At 36.4% G+C, this 24,245-nt stretch overlaps 1 pseudogene; it reads right to left on the bottom strand.

The window, feature by feature from the left end:
* Positions 1 to 4,127: 4,127 nt before the first annotated feature.
* LOC129647158 (ras-related protein M-Ras-like) lies at positions 4,128 to 4,771 on the bottom strand (annotated as a pseudogene).
* Between the last annotated feature and the right edge of the window lie 19,474 nt (positions 4,772 to 24,245).

Below are 24,245 nucleotides of genomic sequence, written 5' to 3'. Positions count from 1 at the left end.
GAATAACAGGTGCTGATAAGGATAGAGAACACATGTAACTCTCATACATTGCCAATGGGAACAAAGATGGTAGTCACCGGAAAATCATTTGACAACTTCTTTCAAGGTTAAACATACACACACCATGTGACCCAGCAGTCCCACGTGTGGGTGTCTGCCCTAGAGAACTAAAAACTTACCCTTACACAAAAACTTATACACAAAAATTCATAGCCTCTACATTCATGATTGCCAAAAACTGAAAAAAAAAAAAAAAAAAAAAACAAGACTCAAATGCTGTTCACCTAGTGAATGGATAAACTGTTTAATATCCATAAAATAATGCATTGTGAACAATATAAAAGTATAAACTGTTTATACACAACTTGGTTAAATTCTAAATATTTTATTTTATGTGAGAGAAGTCAATCTCAAAAGATTATATGTACTATTATTTAATTAATATGATATTCTCCAAAAGACAAAACTATAGTGATGGAGAACAGATAAGGGGTTTCCAGGGATTAATTTCAGCCTGAAAACTGTAGAGCAGGATTGAGCCCCAGAAAAGCAGATGTTTTCAGTTTAAATCTGAAGGGAGAAAAAAGATGATGTCCCAGTTAGAAGACCATTTGGCAGGAAGAAATCTCTCTTACTAAGTAGAAGATCAGTCTTTTTGTCCTAACTGGGCCTTCAGTTCATAGGATGAGGCCCACTCATATTAAGTAGGGTAATCTTTAATTTATTGATTTAAATGTTAAACTCATCCACAAACACCCTCATAGAAACACCTAGAATAATATTTCACCAAATATCTGGGCAGCCTGTGGTCCAGTCAAGTTGATGTATAAAATTAATCATAACAGGATCATAACAGGATGTACATATCTGCAAATTGGTATCATAAGGAATTTGGTGGGAATCTGGAGGTTTTCTATATTCTGATTATGGTGGTAGTTACACAAATGCATATGTATTAAAATCTAAACAGTGATACACAAGAATTAAAATGAAGTCAATTTTACTATATAACTGAAAAAAAATAAAAGTAAAAAGTATTGACTAAAATGGAGATAATACACTATGAAGTTAGTAGCGTGTGCAGAGGCAAAACATGTCACAACAAGAGCACAAAATCTGGAAGGGGCTAAACTGAAGTGTGTTGTTTCTACTTTATACATGAGGAGGCAACTAGACCCTCCAATAAAAAAGCAGAAATTATCAACATGGATAGAAAAACAAACACAAAGTTCAACTGTATGCTGTCATAAGAAACGTTCTTAAAACATAAAAAGGTTAAAAGCAAGACGATGGGAAATTATATATAAAAAGCAAGATGGAAAAAGTATACAATCTCCAAATAATAACTGCAGTAAAGTTTGACTGGAGAGTAAATTATACCCCATGACAAAAATATATTATACTATAAAGTATATAGTATAAGATGATAAAAGAAGAACAATTCATTAAGAAAATGTAACATTCCTAAATATGTAAGGACCCATAACAGAGCCTCTAAATGTGTAAAAGTAATACTAAGAGGGCTGAAAGGAAATGTAGATGAAACCACAATTATATTTGGAGATTTAAATGCTCCTTCTCAGTAACTGAAGTTTGAGCCAACAGAAAAATCAGTTAAGGTATAGAAAACTTAAACAACACTACCAACATGAACTAACTGATATTTATAGAAAAGTTCAAGAGCAGAAAACACATTCTTTTTTTCAAGTAATATGGAACATTAGGGAAACTAGGCTTTGTTCAGGGCAATAAAAAAATCAGTAAGTTTATAAGAACTTAAATCACACAGAGTTTATACTCTGTCCACAGGAAAATTCAACTAGAAATGAAAGACAGAAAGCTATCTGGAAAAACACAAAATATTTAGAAAGCAAAAAAGCACTCTTCTAAATACCCATGGGTTAAAGAGAAAATGACAAGACAAATTAGAAAATAGTTTGAACTGAATGGAATTAAAATCTCAACCTGACAAGGTAATTGGAGTGAAATTCAGTTGGTGCTTTGAAGAAAATGTATATAGCACAGGCATATTAGATCGTCAAATCTCATTGAACTATACTCTTTAAACGAGTGAATTTTATTTTATATAAAGTGCCTCAATTAATTAAGAAATATAGCTACTAAGTCTTGGAAGAAACATTCCACCACCTTGAGGGCTCAATAATACTTTCCTGAATATCATACTTTTGTTGACTATGTATAGGACTCTTCATTATGTGTTAATGAATAATAATAGCATTTATTGAGTGTTTACTACTTTATAAACATGCTGCCAATTGTCAAGGATGCCAGTATGATTAGTATCAGGCTCTGCTGTTGACATACCGCCTTGCAGGGTTAGACTAGTCCTTGGCCATACAGTGGCAGATGGTACCAAAGCCCACACTGTGTATTCCTCATTAGCAATGTCATTCATAAACAAAATTGTGCACAAAGTGATAGGTGAGCCCTTGTCATCACCACAGTCAACAAAGTGTGTAAATGCATGTTGATCTGTGCTTTTCCAATTTTTATTAATTCTAAGCTTCTTTGGGGATCTTGAGAACAAACTCACACCCTTCCTGTGGTCATCTCATGTAGAAAATTTGAATCTTAGTCATTTTTTTAGGGGGGGGCATACAGACCCCTTTAATAAAACAATAATCCTTAAAATAATTTAAAAATCTACAAAAGACAGCCAAACTCAGACACTGTGGCCTGGGGGTGGGGATGGGGTGGAGCTTGATCATGGCTTGTTTTTGTACATGGAGAAACACTCCCACATCAAACCTACACTATGTCAGTTCGGTTCAGTTCAGTCGCTCAGTCATGTCCGACTCTTTGCGACCCCATGAATCGCAGCATGCCAGGCCTCCCTGTCCATCACAAACTGCTGGAGTTCACTCAGACCCATGTCCATTGAGTCAGTGATGCCATCCAGCCAACTCATCCTCTGTTGTCCCCTTCTCCTCCTGCCCCCAATCCCTCCCAGCATCAGGGTCTTTTCCAATGAGTCAACTCTTCACATGAGGTGGCCAAAGTACTGGAGTTTCAGCTTTAGCATCATTCCCTCCAAAGAAATCCTAGGGCTGATCTCCTTCAGAATGGACTGGTTGTATCTCCTTGCAGTCCAAGGGACTCTCAAGAGTCTTCTCCAACACCACAGTTCAAAAGCATCAATTCTTCGGCGCTCAGCCTTCTTCACAGTCCAGCTCTCACATCCATACATGACCACAGGAAAAACCATAGCCTTGACTAGACGAAGCTTTGTTGGCAAAGTAATGTCTCTGCTTCTGAATATGCTATCTAGGTTGGTCATAACTTTCCTTCCAAGGAGTAAGCGTCTTTTAATTTCATGGCTGCAGTCACCATCTGCAGTGATTTTGGAGCCCCCAAAAATAAAGTCTGACACTGTTTCCACTGTTTCCCCATCTATTTCCCATGAAGTGATGGGACCGGACGCCATGATCTTCGTTTTCTGAATGTTGAGCTTTAAGCCAACTTTTTCACTCTCCACTTTCACTTTCATCAAGAGGCTTTTGAGTTCCTCTTCACTTTCTGCCATAAGGGTGGTGTCATCTGCATATCTGAGGTTGTTGATATTTCTCCCATCAATCTTGATTCCAGCTTCTGTTTCTTCCAGTCAAGCGTTTCTCATGATGTACTCTGCATATAAGTTAAATAAGCAGGGTGATAATATACAGCCTTGACGTACTCCTTTTCCCATTTGGAACCAGTCTGTTGTTCCATGTCCAGTTCTAACTGTTGCTTCCTGACCTGCATACAGATTTCTCAAGAGGCAGGTCAGGTGGTCTGGTATTCCCACCTCTTTCAGAATATTCCACAGTTTATTGTAGTTCAGAGAAATAACACAGCCACTGAGAGAGGGAGGGACCAGGTTCCATCAACACAGGGGCTTGGATACTGTTCTGTCTACCATTGCCTCCTCGTCTCTGGTGAGACACCCCATCTCCTGTGCCCCTCTGGAAAAGCTAGACCCTACCTCCTCCAGGCCCACCCTCCCTCTTTCCCTTCCTGTGCCAAGTCCTCAAGCCAAGGGTCATGGTTAGGATGATCTTCAGTGCAGTTAGGCAGTGGAGTCCCGAGGACTGGCCAGTTCCCAGTCACTGTGCCCAGGCTTTGGGCCATCACCATATCACACACTGCAGTTTGTGGGTACCTGTGACCTGGTCTCCCCAACGTTTGGTTTTCTTCTTCTTTGTCTGGCTTTTTTTTCCTGGAATCTGTTGCCTAATTACTCTAACCAGGTCGTGGAAGGCTTCTTCAACGTTGAGAGGTGGGTCCTTGGCACTGGTTTCTATATACGGAATATTGTGTTTGGTCGCCATTTCTTTTCCTTGCTCCCTGGTGATTTTTCTCAAATGAATCAGATCGACCTTTTGACCATGAGGATCATCAGGAATGACTCCCTGTTCTTGACGCGCAGGATGAGCTGGTGGAAGTAGTCCACGTGCTCGAAGGTGGCCTTGTCCGTGACCGAGAAGACGATGGGGAAGCCGTCCCCTGTGAGCATGTACTGCTCCCGAAAGGCGCTGAACTCCTCCTGCTGGGCCGTGTCCAGAACATCCAAGATGGCCCATTGATTGTCAATATCTGTATGTTTCAGGGAAGAGTCTTGGATGGTGGGGATGTAGTCAGGCACAAAGATCTTCTGGAAAAGCTGAATGGTGAGGGTGCTCTTGCCCATACCTCCCCCCGCCCCCTCACCGCCCCGCCCCGCCCCCAGCTTGTAAGTAGGGAGGTTGTCACTGGGAACCGCACTCATTACCATGTTGCTGGTTGGTCAGACCATGAACGTGACTTTTTAGGTAGTGAACAGGCCCATCTCAATGGGGTCCTGATCGTCACCGACTTCTCTATTGCACACCGTTACCCTGGAGCCTGCGGTGGGGCAAAAGGGAATCTTAGTCATTTTGAAATAACACTTTGAGTTCATAAGTCATCTGCCCCAGTAAGTTGATTCTAAGTCTAGGCTTGTGTAATATGGCCATGATGATCAACTCTGCTAGAACCAACACAGGCAGAATGGGAGGGATAAACCAGGCGATTGTAAACATTTTTTTCCCTTTGCCAAACCATGATCAATTAAAAAACAAGAACCAAGATTGTGAGCTTATTCATGATCAACACTAGAGACAAGTCAGAAAAATCCTGACCTATTTCTCAATGCTAATATTGAGTTTTTATAGTCAATTAAATTACTATTTTTATATTTAAATACTTATCTAAAGCTACAGGATTTTTGTTTTCTTTTAGTGAAAGCTTTCTAAATATGTTAGTTAAATTTTATCAGATACTGATAAATAAAATGAATATGGATTAAAAGGAAAGTTGGAGATAAGTATGTTAATTTAGTGAGCTGATTTTTTTTTTTTTGGTATGAATCAGAAAAAAACACAGAAAATGTTAACATTTAGATAAGACAGGTGAAAAACATTTATTTTAAAATTAACATTAATCTTTTCAAAGAAACACTTGAGAGCTTATCTGTAGCTGAAATGTTATTCAGTAATAATTTGGTTTGGTAGGTAAGAAGTGAGAGGAAAAAAGGAAATGAGTTGAAGGGAAATGATGGAAATCATCTATGTACATATTTAAGACATTTCTAAGTTTAGGGCATGTGCAAGTGAAAACACGGAAGATGGCTGAAGCTAGCAGATACTGAACCCATCTTGTTCTCTTTTTTCTTTATTTCCTGTAATTAATGCTAATTTTTATTTTAGAAAATCTGTAACACCAAAAAAGTTCTAGAAAAACCAAATCTTAATTACACTAACATAAAACATGATTATATCTTTGTATTTCAGCCCACAAACATCTACTATTAAATTAGTATTAGAAAGGTGCTGTGACCAGAATATGGACAATATTTCTATCATGTGACTGAAGGCCATTTTATTTAAATATTTCCTTACTTTCACTATTCAGGTTATTGTAATACATTCCTAGATAATGATGCCACAATCAACATCATTGCACAGAAAAATTGTAGCTATCAAGAGTTGTTTATTAAAAGGGAACCGGTATTTTAAAGGCTTTTCAATGTATTTCCAGTTTTTTCTGGAAAGATTTTAACAATTTATAACCTCATTACTAATATGTAAGCATGCTTATCTTACTATGTCCTTGTTAATAATATGCACTAACATTTTTTAGTATCTTGTTATCCTAAAAACTAAAGGTTATGTAAGTTTTCACTAATTAGATTAGCTGTGAAGATAAATTTTTTGTCATGCTTTTTGTAGTTTTTACTTCATAAATCATCTATTCCAGTGCTGTCCTATGAACATAAAAACAGAGCTACAAATTTCATTTAAAATTTTTTCAGCAGTCACATTAAAAATTATAAAGCAGTATGGAAAATTAATTTAGGTAATTTAGTCTACTTAGCCCAATTACCATTTCAACATATAATCAATATAAGAGTTATTAATGAGAAATTAAAACATTTTTCATGCTAAGTCTTTGAAATCTTCTCTACTTGACACAACACATCTCAATTTAATTGATCACATTAGATGTGCTTATTCTTATCTCAGGTATATTTCAGAGACAACAAAATTGATTTAGAAGAGTCAAAAGAAAAATAGAAGAACAGAGTCAATTTTTAATGGATTTGAGCCTAGGATTTCCTTACCTGATTATGCCCTCCATCACTGAAGCACCTCATGCACTCTGGTCAGAAGTTCTAGACCCTCATCTCTGAGCTGTAGGACACTCACAAAGCATTGGGGGAGGACAAGGGGGAGGTGAGTCTATAGTCTCTCCATCTTCCAGGCAGCCAAGCAACTCTGTCTACTCTGCTTGGGTCTAGATCAACTCTGGGCTTTCCCATTTTCCAAATTCATCCTTTCATTGTATCATATATTTAGCTTAATGCCGTTTTCTGTTCATTCCATCTGTATCCCAGATATGATCCTGGTTCCCCTTTTCCACTTGGGGATTTCAACTTGAACCTCACCAATTCTACAACTTTTGAAAGTCTTGATTCTCCCTGGAATTTCTGATAATTCCCAGATATTTATACTCCAGCATATCCTTTGTACTCCACTCCAGGCTTTCCCACAGTACATGTTTTTGCCTTAAATCGACCCAGACATAGTTCCCTTTTTCTTTTCCCCAAAAGAATCAACATAGATGGAAAAAGCTTAGTGACAAATGTAACATTTATTAAAGTACTATAAGACAGAAAAAGATAAGAGATAGGTGCATAGAAAACATCATGGTAAATGACTTAAAAATCCCCTCTTTGTATTTCTTATGCAACAAAGTCCTTTTCAGATACTCTGTCTTTGTGGGCTGTCTCTTCGCACCCTTGTGCCTGTGCAGGGCCTCGACTCACCCATTTCTCTCACCTCTTTCTTCAGATTCATCTTCATGATGACTCTTCCAGCTAACTTCTCTATTTCTTCTTTATTCATTGATCAGAAAAAATGTAGTTCTTCCAAATGTCTATTTCAACATGTACTTGCCAAACTATCCTCCCTTGTGAAGAGAGGCTTCTTTTCCTCTCCAGATTTTTTACTTTTATATATTATCTCATTGCAACTTAAGATATTGCTTATAATATCTAAGTTCAAATATCTAAGTTCACAAAATTCACTCTCCTAAAATGGACAATTCAGTCTTTTTTAGTTTATTCACAGAGTTGTACAGGTAACACTTCTTCTTTTCTTTTTTTTTTTTTTTTTAAATAATCTATCCCCTTCAACAGTAGTTGAATCAGGTATAGCAATATATATGATATATTTTGTTTGAAATCATACCTAGTGTTAGTTTATGTAACATATCCTGATTTTTCATCTTTCTAGTTTTTTACAGAAATATCAATTGCCTTTTCTATACTATTGAAATGATTAATGGTATCATTTTCTTTGATGATGTTTATATATCTGTTTTATCTCCCTGTCTTAGCAAGTCATATAACAGAGTTGTGGTCTTACAGCTTCATTATTAAGGTTATAAACTGTTGAGATTAAGCACTGTATCATTTCCTTACTTTTGTTTTCTTCCACTAAGGCTACCCGTATCACCTACCCATATGACAAGACTGTATTAGATCTCACAGCTCCTTTCTTTGCCTGTCTTCAACACCAACAGCTACTTCTCCCTTGACCTTGGAGTGTACACTTCAAGTTCACACTCTTTTTCTGCTCTTCCTTGACTTCAGAAGTTTTCTGTATTCAGAGATATCCTTTAATTTCTGCTTGTATCTCTTGTAACACCCATTATGGATTGATTGCCCACTTGACTGGTACTAAAGGTCTCAGAATTCATAGATGGAAAATTTTCCTACAAATTTGTCATAAAGACAAGTTCTATAAAAGAATTTCCAGGTCAGGATTAGGAACTATAAGCATGGTCCACCAAAAATATGCTCCAAAAATATGAATATCATAAAGAGAAGAAAGCTGAGAAAGGCTCACATTAGAGGATGTTAAAGATAAAATGGCAGCTAAATACAGTATGTATTTATACATACCTATGTATGTATGTGGAGAAGGAAATGGCAACCTACTCCAGTACCTTTGCCTGGAGAATCCCATGGATGGAGGAGCCCGGTAGGCTACAGTCCATGGGGTCGCAAAGAGTTGGACATGACTGAGGGATTTCACTTTCACTTTCATGTAGGTATGTGTACCTGCAGTCTCCAATATGGCAGTAGCTAGTCATGTGTGGCTATAAAAGTTGATATTAGTTGAAATTAAATAAAGGTAAAAGTGCAGTTTTTCAACACAGTGGCCACATTTCAAATACACAGTGTCTATCTGTGGCTAATGGTTACTGTATCAGAGAGGGGAGGTCTATTCATATACACTTTCACTTTCAGAATATGTAATTCTTTTCAAAGAATTCTTGGGTCTTAATACCAGTTATTTATTAAAAATTTGGGTAGCATATCACTATAGCTAAAATCTCTAGTGTTCAATCATTTATTATATATCTGCTAAATTTACCCCTGAAAATTTTAAATAAAAATGACATGATACTTATTTACATTCTCTGAGTTTTTATGATTGTAAAATGTAATTTACAGACAACTTTTTTTGACAGTCTTGCTTTAAACACTAAAAATAATGGCTAAGAAGAAGATATATAGCACCATGAATTCAACAGTGTTATTGGGAATTTTAAATTGTGGTTTACCAACAAAAGGAAATTTTAAAATTGCCATCTTCAGTTTTCTAATCTTAAACCCCCTTAAAATTATTAAAGTAATTTCCCAGAATATAAGTTGCTATGGAATGGTCTTGTTTTAGCAAGAAAACCAAGGAGTGCATTTACAAAAACGTACAAAAATTATTTCCTAAAACAACATTTTTGTCTATGAGCTTTGGATTTCTTTAATAAAGAGGCCTGTGCTCAATAGTCATTGTGCATGAAACACCACGGTCATGTCGCATTAATGAAGAGCACAAATGCCTAATTTTAAAGAGTAACCCTTTTGCATTTATGACCTATATATCAGAATGAAATCACATTGCATTTCTGGATTTTGGTAGTTGTAAAGTCATTTATCTAAAAAAACATTTATTTTTAAATGTTTGGACACACTGGAGAAAAACTCAGTTAAAAGGAAATCAAACCCAGTGTTAGTCTGGGCTTCAGTGTCAGTAAATGCAGTTTTGAAAGTTGTTCTGATGCGTTCTCTGGAAGTTGGTATGTTCTGAGAGAGGAGTGGGAGAGGCCTCATAATTAGGGTAGTAAGTTGTCTTGATACAGCTGCCAACTAGTCTTATCCTAGCTTTGATTAAGCAAACTTTTTAGGGAGTTCAAATTGCCACAAACTGTATTGATCTTTATGAAAAGAATCTGATTGGTATTGAATGGGATTGTATTAATCAATATCTTGGGGTCAACCAGCTTTATTTTTGACACTATAAATTTCAACACAGATGTGAGTAGATTACAGTATTGATTTTGATTTTTTTTTCCTTTGAGCATCTAGCATTATGTCTAAAGTATAATGTCTGCTCAATAAATGTTGAATAAGTAAATAAATAATTTTTTAAAATTTGCTTTTGAATGCAAAAGTATGCTTAAACCTAATATGCCTCTGGAAGCAATTTCAGCAAAATACCACATGATGGGGTTGCTATTCTATGAACAAGGACTTCTAAAAAGAAAATACCCCTGCTGCATTTCTGGTTATGGTGAACTAATTTAGGAGTAGGTAGAAAACATTAATATAGATTTTTCAAAAAAGCTCAGCTTCCTTTTTTTGGTTAAATATTATATAATTATTTTAAAGCAGATGCCTTTAAAAATAATACAGCAGTAACTCTCCAGTGTGGTTCAGAGTTGAATTAGCCAAAAGTTTGGGAAAAAAAAAAAATCACAACACAGGTCCTTTTGCCTTACCTTGGACATTCTGACTCAGAAATACTTGGAATAAGAAGGGGGAATCCATAATGAAAAACAAGAAAACAACCCAAACTGTCTCTCCTAATTCTCTGTCTCAGCTAGAATTGAGACTCTAAACTAGTAGAATATATTATTAAATTTATTAAACTTTTGCCTGTGACAGGGCTTCCCTGGTGGCTCAGATGGTTAAGAATCTGTCTGCAATGCAGGAGACCTGGATTCAATCCCTGTGTTGGGGAGATCCCCTGGAAAAGGGTTTTAGGAGGAAGTAGAATTGTTTGGTAGCAAAAGAAAGATACTTCCAACCCAATGAGAGACAAGAAAGAGATCGCAAAAGCAGATGTGATAGTTTGTAAGTTATACAACTGGGGGGCCATTTAGTATATAGGCGATCATTTCTATAACTGCCTGTGGTCCTTAAGACTTCTTTCAATACACATTACAGTCATTGACATTCATAATGATTCCACTGAAACATTTGTTTCCAGAATACATTATAATACTTTCCAAAGATCCTTACAAAAACAAAAACCACCAACATGAATAAAAAAATAAAATAAACTTTCAGATTATTCCCGAGTTGTAATTTACTATTCAACCTCTTTACCTGCTATTGTATAGTAGAACTTCAAGACTAAATTTTGTCTGCTTTTTACCATGAATCTTTGTTTATACACTTCTGATTGCTAAGGGCAGAGTCTATATCTTATCTTTTTCTTTTCTGTGTGTTTAACACAGTGTTTTACCGAAAAGAGACATTTGATGTATTTGACTTCAGAATAAGCTCAGATAGCTGGAAAATTCATTCATATCTAATTCTCCTGAAATTTCCAAGAATTGAGGCTTATTTTATTACTTTATTATTTTTTATTAGGTGAAGCAGGAAGGGATTTGTATGAATGACTTCTCTAGAAATCATCTAGCTAGAATTCTTTCATTTCACTCAGTGAAAGGCTACCCACTCCAGTATTCTGGCCTGGAGAACTCCATGGATTGTATAGTCCATGGGGTACCAAAGAGGTGGACACGACTGAACGACTTTCACTTCACTTCACTATGACTCTATACCTTGATACTCATTACCAATCAAAAACAATAGGATGTCTTAAGAATACAACAAATAAGTGTTTTAATTTATTAGAATACACAATAGTAAAATGATATATAGATTATATAACTGTAGATAAATATTACCAAAAAGTGCCAAAATAAATTGATTTTTTTTAAAAAAAAGGGTGAATTTATAAATGTATCATAAGCTATAAAAAATATTTATGAGACTCTAAAAGGAACCATATTATAATACTCGTTGGGATTGAATGGTATATTAACCCTCCTATATTTTGAATAAAGTGTTTTGGGTGAAGGTACTGCACCCAGGGAGAGAAAAATATCTAAAATATTTATTTTCATAATGTTTTCCTCCTAGTTTCCACTCTAATGATATCAAAATTGCATGGATATTGATAATTCAGTCAGATTTAGCTTCTGTTAAAAACCAGTCATTGTAGGATTTATGCATGATTCATAATTTGCCAAAATATAATTAGCAATTGGAAAAGATGTCTCACATGTGGCTGAAGGAAATCATCCCATTGGTTATCATTATTTTTCCAGATTTGATGGATAGTACATACATTTTAGGTAAAAAGAAATTTCAATTTACAAGTTTAATTTCACCAGTCTATTATGTATGTTTGATTGAACAAAATGTGATTTGTTCAAATATTTTGTCTTATTATCTTTAATTAAATTCTACTTTATGATCATGAATTTGTAATGGCATTAATAAGAATAAGGCAAAAAAACAATAGTGGAGTTCTAATTTAGTGCTTATAAGATCAACAGAGCTGAGAAGGGGCCACCTATCATTTATTTCACTGACAGTTTAATTAGAATTTGAAGAAATACTATTGGGCACACTTTAATGCGTGTATTAGCTTAAATTATGTAACACTGAAAGGATCTGCAAATACCTTAAAATGACCATTTCTCTTTTAATTGTAATCTAAATATTTACTAAATGTTAATAGAATATCTGCTGTCAAACCATGGCCCTTCTTTTTAGTATTCTAAAGAGTACTGTAGTCCCCTGTTATTTGTGACTTGAAACTGGTTTTTTAAACATTGTTTTGCTTGTTTAGAATTATTTTTTTACTAATTGGACCCATCTCTTAGAACTCCTGTTTTGGTGCCTTGAAAAAGTTGAGCCAGAACTCAGGCTCAGAATGCCCCTTTTATATGCCTCTGTATAACATAACATAAAGTATATGATATAAATAATTAATTGATGGAAGAAGCACAAGCTGGAATCAAGACTGCCAGGAGAAATATCAATAACCTCAGATATGCAGATGACACCACCCTTATGGCAGAAAGTGAAGAGGAACTCAAAAGCCTCTTGATGAAAGTGAAAGAGGAGAGTGAAAAAGTTGGCTTAAAGCTCAACATTCAGAAAACGAAGATCATGGCATCTGGTCCCATCACTTCATGGGAAATAGATGGGGAAACAGTGGAAACAGTGTCAGACTTTATTTTTGGGGGCTCCAAAATCACTGCAGATGGTGACTGCAGCCATGAAATTAAAAGATGCTTACTCCTTGGAAGGAAAGTTATGACCAACCTAGATAGCATATTGAACAGCAGAGACATTACTTTGTCAACAAAGGTCCGTCTAGTCAAGGCTATGGTTTTTCCAGTGGTCATGCCGAAGAATTGATGCTTTTGAACTGTGGTGTTGGAGAAGACTCTTGAGAGTCCCTTGGACTGCAAGGAGATCCAACCAGTCCATTCTAAAGGAGATTAGCCCTAGGTGTTCTTTGGAAGGAATGATGCTAAAGCTGAAACTCCAGTACTTTGGCCACCTCATGCGAAGAGTTGACTCATTGGAAAAGACCCTGATGCTGGGAGGGAGTGGGGGCAGGAGGAGAAGGGGATGACAGAGGATGAGATGGCTGGATGGCATCACTGACTCGATGGACGTGAGTCTGAGTGAACTCCGGGAGTTGGTGATGGACAGGGAGGCCTGGCATGCTGCGATTCATGGGGTTGCAAAGAGTCGAACACGACTGAGCGACTGAACTGAACTGAACTGATATATATAATAATATGTATGTCTGTATGGTGTGTGTATATGCATGAGTGTATGCATATGTATGGCTTCTCTGGTGGCTCAGATGGTCAAGAGTCTGCCTGCAATGCAGGAGACCTGAGTTTGATAACTGGGTCAGGAAGACCCCTGGAGAAGGGAATGGCAACTCACTCCAATATTCTTGCCTGGAGAATCCTATGGACAGAGGGACCTGGCGGGCTATATAGTCCATAGAGACACAAAGAGTCAAACACGACTGAGCAACTAACACTGTCACTTTCTTTTTAAGCATATGAACATATACACTTCGGAGAAGGCAATGGCACCCTACTCCAGTACTTTTGCCTAGAAAATCCCATGGACGGAGGAGCCTGGTGGGCTGCAGTTCATGGGGTCACTAGAGTTGGACACAACTGAGTGACTTCACTTTCACTTTTCACTTTCATGCATTGGAGAAGGAAATGGCAACCCACTCCAGTGTTCTTGCCTGGAGAATCCCAGGGAGGGGAAGCCTGGTTGGCTGCCGTCTATGGGGTCGCACAGAGTCAGATACGACTGAAGCGATGCAGCAGCAGCAGCAGCACATATACACTTCAACCCATTCTCGTGGAGACCTAAGGTCTTCATATATCTCCAGTTGGTGGATGGAAAGGGGAGCCATGATGGCTGACCATTCAAAATTAACAAAACAAAATGAGCAAGAATTAAGGTGAGGACTATGACGTTGAGAGGAGAAAGCTCATGAGTGTCTTCCTTAAAGGGAAAAGAATGGCCAGTAGTCCTATGGCAAGAAGCAGTTATCCACTCTAACGGTTTGATTTGAAGGGTCTATGAAGGCTATTTTCCACCAAATAGTTGACTGCTCCAATTCTTGTGTTTAATATTTGAGCATGTACTGAGTGCAGGACACTGCACTAGTGTGTATGAGTAGAATGGTTAAAAAAAGTCAAGGAAACTGTTTTTAAAGAGATTGAAATTTAAAGAAATTAATAAGATAACAGAGTTTTAAAAAAGTTAACTCAGTTTTCCTAAGCATTTTCCTTTTGAATGAAGAAACCATCATTATTTAAGAAACCATGTAAATACAGCTTTGAGATAGAAACTGAGACCCTGAGGCAACTGTTAGTGAATAAATAAACTAACCAATATTAATTCTATCTTAGAAATATGTGAGATTTTGAATGTGGATGAGGAGAGCTCAAAGACAGCAGAGCATCACAGTGGTTGGCTCAAGAAATTTAATCAAAAATTTAATTGAAATTGTCTCTATTTCTGGGAAAAACATACTTAGTGAGTGTGAAACAGGATGCACAATGATAAGAGAAGGCTGCTCTTTAGCAGGAATTGGTAAGACAGCTCAAATTGTGAGTTTGACTGCGGCAAAAGGGTGGGGAGGCACAGTCCGGGCAGAAGGAAAAGTGTATGCAATGACATCAGTCTGGGAAGTGGCTTTCCCCCTGACTCATCCCAGAGAAGGTCAACAAGCCTTAGGATTTGTAGTAGAAGGGTAGGCTACACCAAGGAAGACAGTGTTTGTACTAGGTTTTTGTTGGGAAAATTGGGTAGTCAGTGTCTTAGTCTATTTGGATTGCTATAACAGAATACCACATACAAGATGGTTTATTAACAAAAGACTTCATTTGTCACAATTCTGGAGGCCACAAAGTTCAATATCCAGACACTTGAAGATTTGGTGTCTGTGAAGATTCAGTTTGTCCCCACATTAAGGAAGGGATGAGAGATTTCTCTGCGTTTTCTTTTATAAGGGCACTAATCCCATTCATGAGGGTTCCATCCTCATGATCTAATCACCTCTCCAAAGCCCCACCTCCAAAGACTGTCACATAGGGATTAGGTTTAAACAAATGAATTTTGGGGGGAACACAAGTGTCAGTCTGTAGCAGTCATTGATAGTCTTCAAGTGGATCACAGTTATGATTGGATTTTAATTTTAAGGAAATAATGCTGACTTATCTATGAAGAATGGACTGAAGATTGCAGTGGATAAGATAGCTGGTGGCTTTATGAAAAATGAACTTAACAAAGGGTATAAAAATTATAGAGACTAACTAATAGGATATATCTGTAATCTCAATAACAGATGATGGTGTCTGGATATTTCTGGGGTTAAATATTAGAAAAGCCTAAGGTCATAACGAATTTTAAGAAGAAAGCTTAAATCTCTTTGCTCCTGGTGAAGAGAACTTTAGTAACTTTCATATATTTAACAAGGTATTGCTAATAAAATTCCCATTCTTTTTCATTCACCCTTTGAACTTTCTGCAAATTTGTGTGAAGTCATTCATGCGTCTTCAATTCATGACAGCAACATAGCATAACATGTGATATTCCCACTTGCATTATACTAGGAGTTAGCTCTTTTTGTAATGATATGTATGAAATTAGTATAGTAATTAATAAAGAAAGTATATTTGCTATAAAGTTGGAGCATTGAGCTGGAATTGTTACTATTTTTTTTTTTTTAACTAGGAAAGTCTCTTCTTTGGATAATTTGGCATCAGAGTTTTGAACTAAATTTGAACTTAGTGGTGTATGAATTAGTTTCCCCTTGCTTAAATGTGACTACATTTTTTCCAAGAAAAACAACTTGAAAGTCTTGGGAAAAAGCTCAAAAAATCCTCTTAATATATCAAATAACTCTTACAAAACAATTCTTTGATGTTAAGTGTGAAAGTATCAGAAACATGGAGATTAAATTTCCTCTGGGACATTTCTACATGAACAGAAAAAGTGCTTAGTAAAACACCTTTTGGGTTTTGCCTATTCCCAGAAGCATTTTAAAAGGAAAATAGGCATTTAGCAAATCCAAGAGCAGCTGAATTTTTACATCCTTTATACAGACATATTGTGTTACTTAACTTCTTTTCCAGTTCCTTTAGTTTGATTCTTTTAATATATTGGGATTTTCTAAACTTTGCCCTGTTGGTTTTAGTTTGGGATGTATATTTCCAAATAGGACCAACAGTATGACCAGAAGTCATTGCCAACAGAGATGCTACTCCAAGGAGTTTCTGGATTTAAAGTATAATATGTTCTACCCCCTTTACAACCACACCTTCCTCATTAAATGTGACTCTCATTCAGTGAGATCAAAGCTGGCCCTGAGAAAACTGGGATATAGTCAAAATTTGTGGGTTGTGAATCAACTTGGCCTGCATAAAATACACCAAGGAAACACCATGCCTTTCTTGAAGAATCAATGCTTTTTCCCTGAGTTCTGTTATTCAATGACTTAAAACAAACAAACGAAAAAACACACTTTTTATTAGTTTGTATTGGTTTCCATGATTCACTTTTTTTTTTCAAAAATGTAAGTGTTCATGAGTAAGGAAATTAGCAAATAAACTGAGCTAAAGACTTTACATGCATTATATTAATATTATATTTGAACTGGTGAAAGCTCAGATGGTAAAGAATCTGCCTTCAATGCTGGAGACCTGGGTTCAATCCCTGAGTCAGGAAGATCTCCTGGAGAAGGGAATGGCAATCCACTTCAGTATTCTTACCTGGAGAATTCCATGGACAGAGGACCGTGGTGGGCTACAGTCCATTGGGTCACAAAGAGTTAGACACGACTGAGCAACTAACACCAACCCCTTATTTTTAGATGAGCAAACAGAGTCAAAGGGTCAGTGTTCACACTCAGGAAATCGCGAAAGTGAATGTTAAATTTTGGCTGTTCTTCCTACTCTCAAAGTTATGGTTCTTTTAACTTTTCTGGTTTTACTTATCCTCCTGTCATTTAAAGATGATTCTTGCTAAGGATCTATACTTGGCTTTCTTCTAGCTGTGATTTCTCACAATATGATGCCATCCAATTCTAGATTTTCCCTTAATATTTCTGCATAGATGATTCCTTTGTATCTATGCCCTTTCCATCATCACCAATATGTCAGGTCCTAATTGAATTCAAATTTAATTTTACAAAAAAAGTTACTTAAGTATGTAATTCACTTTGAAAAACTTGAAAAATGTTAAATCTTTATCCCAGTGGGTAAGTAAACTATCCAGTAGTAATACTCATATTTAAAATGGGCCTATATTTAGACTTGTATGAAAGTTTGGATATTTGTGTGGTGTACAGTTAATAGCAGATATAAATCTTGTTGCTTCCCAGGTGGCTCAGTGGTAAAGAATCCGCCAGGCAGGAGATGTGGGTTCAACCTCTGAGTCAGGAAGATCCCCTGGAGAAGAAAATGGCAACCAACTTCAGTACTCATGCCTGGGAAATCCCATGGACAGAGGAACCTGGTGGGCTAAAGACTCCTGGTGGGGTCACAAGGAGTTGCACATGACTGAGTGTCTCAACAAAAACAATAAAAACAACAACAACAACAGCATAAATCTTGTTAGAGCAGATGTACTAAAGTCTCGATTTCAGTTTTATATGGGAGCATTTTATTTGTAGGGTACAATATAGAAAAATATCCTGAGATGAAAGAGTTCTGAGTTTATGCTTTCATTTTAACATTTCCCTCCTTATACTGCATGTATACATACATGCTTATAATGAAGGTATATTTTGACCTCTTTCATTGAAACAGAATCCTACAGAGCATCTTTTCTCTGACGTATGAGATTCTTTGGCAAGAGTATAACTGGGTTTTCTCAGCTTGCAGTTTCTCCTATGACACCAGCAGGAGAGAGAACCAATGGGAAATTCATTTCCCAGTTAGCATGCTTCCCTTTCTGTATTTCAAAGTGTGGTCCTTTGTAAAATCTTACACGGAACTTTCATTGCATTCTTGAAATATTCAGTTCCCCTGCTGTATCAGATTCTCACACACACAAAAAAATGTTCAATTATAAAAAAATATGTTTCCTTTACAGACTGTAATAAAATATTACATTGTGGTTATATTAGTACTCACACCTCAACCAATGATAATCGAAACCATTGCACACCGTGTGATAAGCTTCAGACATAACCATTCAGAAAGCTAATACAAAACCTTTGGCCAATTTGGCCAAATTTCTCTAATTATCTTCAAGGTGATGTCCCTGCCATCATTGTTAACTGTATTTATTAATGTAATAGTTTCCTAAATAGAGTTTAATGAAATAATACATAACTGCTAAGTCACTTCAGTCGTGTCCGACTCTGTGCGACCCCATAGACGGCAGCCCACTAAGCTCCCCCATCCCTGGGATTCTCCAGGCAAGAATACTGGAGTGGGTTGCCATTTCCTTCTCCAATGCATAAAGGTGAAAAATGAAAGTGAAGTCGCTCAGTCATGTCCAACTCTGAGCGACCCCATGGACTGCAGCCTACCGGACTCCTCCATCCATAGGATGTTCCAGGCAAGAGTACTGGAGTGGGGTGCCATCACCTTCTCCGATAATACATAACTATTATGAAAACTTCATAAACATTTTTGAACTTTTAATAGGAGTCATAGATATACAGAGAATTCAAAATTATTTCACTTTTGAATATTTATTTCAAAAATATTGAAAAAATTATTTCACTTTGCTCAGTTGGTCTATCTCTTTGCAACCCTATGGACTGTAGATAGCCTGCCAGGCTCCTCTGTCCATGGGGATTCTACAGGCAAAAATACTGGAGGGTTGCCATGTCCTTCTCCAGGGGATCTCCCCAACCCAGGGATTGAACCCAGGTCTTCTGCATTGCAGGTGGCTTCTTTACGGACTGAGCCATCAGGAATTAGCCATTTCACTTTAAGTGGTTTAAATATTTAAATTATTTTTAAATAGTAGTTTATTTAAGGTTGTTAGTTATCTTTTTAAACAATAAACTTTTAATTTAAAAATTATTTTAAATTTGCATAAAAATTGTAAAGATTGTACAAAGGGTTCTTGTGCATTCCATACTCAGCTTCCCTTCTTATTAACATCTTACCTATATGACACATTTGTCACAATTAATGAAACTATAATGATAATTATTAAACAAAGTCCATATTCTATTCAGATTTCTTTAGTTTTCACCTAATGTCCCTTTTTTGTTTCAGGAACCCATTCAAAATACCATAATATACTTAGTCCTCATGTATCCTTAGTAAACTCTTTGCTGGGTTTTTCCTGTTTTTCCTTATTTTTGATGACCTAGACAGTTTCGAGGGGTACTGGTCAGGTATTTTGCCGAATGTCTCGCAACTGGGATTTGTCTGTTTTATTCTCATGATTAGAGTGGGTGATATTTATGGGTTTCTAGGAGAAAGAACATAGAGATGCAGTGTCATTCATACCACATCAGACCAAGTGTATATACTATCAACATCCTTCACAATGTTGATATTAACCTTGATTATTTGGGTGAGATTATGTTTGTCAAATTCCTTCATTATAAAATTACTTCTTTTCCCTCTTTTTTGATATGATATTCTTTGGAAGAAAGTCATTATGCACAGCAACATTTAAAGAGTGGGATATTTAGTGCCATCTTCTTAAGGGCAGAGTATTTGAATAAATAGTTTAGAATTCTTGTGCATGGGAACTTTGTCTGTCTTCTCCCACTTATTTAATTATTCATTCATTTATTTATGTTAGTATATGCATGCAATTATATATGTGTTATAATTATGTCATATTGTAATATGTAAACAAATATTGCATTTTTAATGTTATTTTATATATAAGTATATGGGGCTTCCCTAGTGTCTCAGATGGTAAAGAATCTGCCTGCAATGTAGAAGACCCAGGCATGATTCCTGGCTCTGGAAGATCCCCTGGAGAAGGGAATAGCTACACACTCCAGTATTCTTGCCTGGAGAATTCCATGGACAGAGAAACTTGGCAGGCTATAGTCCATGGGGTCACAAAGAGTCAGACATGACTGAGCAACTAACACTTTCCCTGGTAGATTAATGGTAATTTTCCTGTCAATGTAGGAGATGTCGGTTCAATCCCTGGGTCTGGAAGATCCCTTGGAGAAGGAAATGGCAACCCACTCCTATATTCTTGCTTGGGAAATCCCATGGACAGAGGAGCCTGGTCGGCTACAGTACTTGCGGTCACAAAGAGTTGGACATGACTTAGCAACGAAACAACAACAACAGGCATTATATATATATATATATATATGTAAAGTATATAATACATGTTTATATATATATATATAAAATCACTGCAGATGGTGATTGCTTCCATGAAATTAAAAGATGCTTACTCCTTGGAAGGAAAGCTATGACCAACCTAGATAGCATATTCAAAAGCAGAGACATTACTTTGCCAACAAAGCTTCATCTAGTCAAGGCTATGGTTTTTCCAGTGGTCATGTATGGATGTGAGAGTTGGACTGTGAAGAAGGCTGAGTGCCAAAGAATTGATGCTTTTGAACTGTGGTGTTGGAGAAGACTCTTGAGAGTCCCTTGGACTGCAAGGAGATCCAACCAGTTCATCCTAAAGGAGATCAGTTCTGAGTGTTCATTGGAAGGACTGATGCTGAAGCTGAAACTCCAATACTTTGGCCACCTCATGCGAAGAGTTGACTCATTGGAAAAGACTCTGATGCTGGGAGGGATTGGGGGCAGGAGGAGAAGGAGATGACAGAGAATGAGATGGCTGGATAGCATCACCGACTCAATGGACATGAGTTGAGTAAACTCTGGGAGTTGGTGATGGACAGGGAGGCTTGGTGTGCTGTGATTCATGGCTTCGCAAAGAGTTGGACACGACTGAATGACTGAACTGAACTGAACTGATACACACACACACACACACACACACACACATTTATGTATTCAAGCAGAGGTTGAATAGGAAATTGGAATTTGTGTGTGACTTTTAGGTCATTATTCTAAGTCGAAGAGCCTTATGTGGCAATTAGGAAGGATAACTTTGGATTTATTGAAATAGCCAGCCAATCATGACAAGGAAATCTTTTTCAATACAGTGAATTCTCTGGTGATGTTATTAGCCTGGAACTGGGACACATGGTTGAGTGTAGGTTCTCCAAAGGCAAAGACAACAAAGTAAGCACAGAAAAAGTGAACAAAACAAAAAGTTTATGGCATTACTGAGAAAGCTGGACCTGATGTCTACTTCAGTAAAGTCAATTACCCTCAAAGAGTGCTGACTCAACACAGATTGAGTACCAAGGAGTGATCAAGATCATGGAGGAAGGGGTATAAAAGGTGAGGTCTATCCATTTGGCATAATTGAGATGGTCAACAAAGGAGACTGCCCTCTTTACTATCTCTGTGGTTTTATCTTTTCCAAAATGCCATATAAATAAAACTCATAAAGTATATAAGTTCTTGGACTGACTTATTTCACATAGAAACTTGCCTTTAAGATTCATCCATGTCTCAAAGAGTTGGATACAACTTAGTGACTAAACAGCAACAGTTCAATCCTTTGTATCATTAAGTAGTATTTCATTGCATGGATGTAGCACACTTTGTTTATTCATTCACTTGTTGAAGAACATTTACTTGCTTCTTGTTTTTGGTGATTATGAATAAAGTGCCTTTAAACTTTTACATGAATATTTCTGTTATATGAATTTTCAGTCAGTCCAGAAGTATGATTGTGGGATCATACTGTAAGACTGTGTAGCTTTATAAGAAATTGCCAAGCTGTCTTCCAAAATGGCTATATCATTTTTCATGCCTACAGCAATAAATGAAAGTTATGCTCTGTGTATTTGTCAACAATCAATATTGCTATATTTTTGGATTTTGACCATTCTAATAGATGTGTAGTGGTATCTCATTGTTTTAATTTGCATTTCCCCAATTACAAATAATCCAACATATATTAATATGCTTATTTGCCATTTGCATGCCTTCTTTGGTAAGGTGTATGTTCAATCTTTTACCTTTTTCTAAATTGGGTGTTTGTTTTCTTGTAGTTGAATTTTAATATTTACATTTTTAAACTAAAAAGGATAATATTTCCAATTGTAATTTTAAATACCCTTCAAATCACACTTAACTTGACCGCACCTTTGTGATAGAAACTTTTAATATTAACTGGTCAAAACTGAACTGATACTTGTAATCTCTCTTGGAGCTTGATGGTGTCATGTTACTGCCCAATGGGATGTAACTGGAAGTGTTATATTACTTTTGTTTCCTTTATCCTTCCCACTGACTGGAATGTTCACATGATTGTTTGTAGGTTTTGTTAGTTGTACCTTCTATGTTTCCTCTTACTATACTGTATTTTTCCTGTTGTGGTACTTGTGATGTTTTGTGGAAAGTTCTCATTTTATTGTTTTCCTCCCTGCTAGCATATAAATTCTATGAAGACAATAATTCTGATTGTTGTTTATTATTCTCAAATCTCATAGTGCCTAGTAAATAGTATTTTCTAACTTTTTATTGGATATATCATAACTTACTAAATGATCATCATATAATTAGAATTTTATATGAAAAGTCAAAGTTATTTTCCTGCATACATTCTGTCTTCTCAATTATTTTAAAAGCCTCAAGGGAGGAAACCATGAAATATTGCACAAAGATCAATATAGTCAGTAAATGCTTGATGATAGCCCCATACAGCTAAACCAACTTGATTAAAATGTATAAAAAGTAGTGTGGAATGTAGCCTTAAGGAGGAAAACTCTAAGTACAAATACACAGTTTTTAAAATCTTTATAGTAGTTGAGGATGCAAAGTAAATAAAGTCCTTGACCTCAGAGAGATCAACATTTGGTATGAGAATTCAGCAAAGTCAGTGTAGTCCCAGCTTACATGCTTCAAGTAGAGGAGAGGAATGTGAACATGATAAATCTGGAAAATGCTGGACAAATTATAAGCAATTTTCAGCATACGAAGGCCAGGTGGAGAATAGTTCTTTGGTGAAGTGGGAAGAAAGATCAGGAAAGCAAGTCCTAAAGATACTTGGTTGTTCTATACTTTGTTCATAATCTCTAATCTGACTGCTGTCCTATCGAAATTGTTTCAAAGATCTCACTCACAACTTATTATAATACTTTGTTTACTGTGAAAGCTCATTGATGATATTGCTATTCTTCTGGCTTCAAACTTTGGAAATGACTCAGCATTTAAGACTGTATTTATATATTTTTGTGATATTTAATAAGCTTTCTGATACATTAAAAATATGTTCCTATTAGGCAGAATGCTTACTTCTTTCTGGTTTCACACTCATCTATGATGAGATAATGATAACTTGTCCATATATAGTCTCAAGGGTCTGAAGATAATTAAATATCAGTGTATTTAGCTTCATTCCTTCTTTGAGAAATGGACCCTGGACCCACAGGTAAACTCTGCTTTCCAAATTGCTGGGTTTTCAATATACTTTTCCACATAAAGAATAATGCTACTGTAACTACCACTAATCTCTCTCCCCAAAATATTGACTGAATGATTACTTGAAGAGAAGATATTCTAAATGCTTTGAAATGGTATTATCACATTGAATCATAACAACCCCAGGGGTTAGGTATTATTACTACTTCCATTTTGGAGAGATGAAAACTGAGACAGAAAAATTAGGTTACTTGTTGTTGGCTGTTTTATATAGTGATCATATAACATATATAGTGATTTTTCAGAATGACAGTTCTAATCCAGATAGTCATGAATCTAAGACTGAAAGAATCTTAGCCACTGCAATTTGCCTCTGTATTGCCTCTGTATTTAGCCACTGTATTGCCTCTCTGATATCTGCAGAAATGTATGCGCTATTCTGCATATCTATCTAAAGTTGTTAATTTTCTGAAATTATTCTTGGGGATTGATAAATGTTCAAAGATTACTAGACAATACTTCCGGGGAGAAGTCCATACTTAGATCACCGTAATTTACATAGTTGTTCAAAATCCCAGAAG

This window comes from Bubalus kerabau, chromosome 3, assembly GCF_029407905.1.
Source record: "Bubalus kerabau isolate K-KA32 ecotype Philippines breed swamp buffalo chromosome 3, PCC_UOA_SB_1v2, whole genome shotgun sequence".
Taxonomy (NCBI): domain Eukaryota; kingdom Metazoa; phylum Chordata; class Mammalia; order Artiodactyla; family Bovidae; genus Bubalus; species Bubalus kerabau.
Note: the sequence above shows the minus strand (reverse complement) of the source record. Positions and strands in the feature narration are given on the sequence as shown.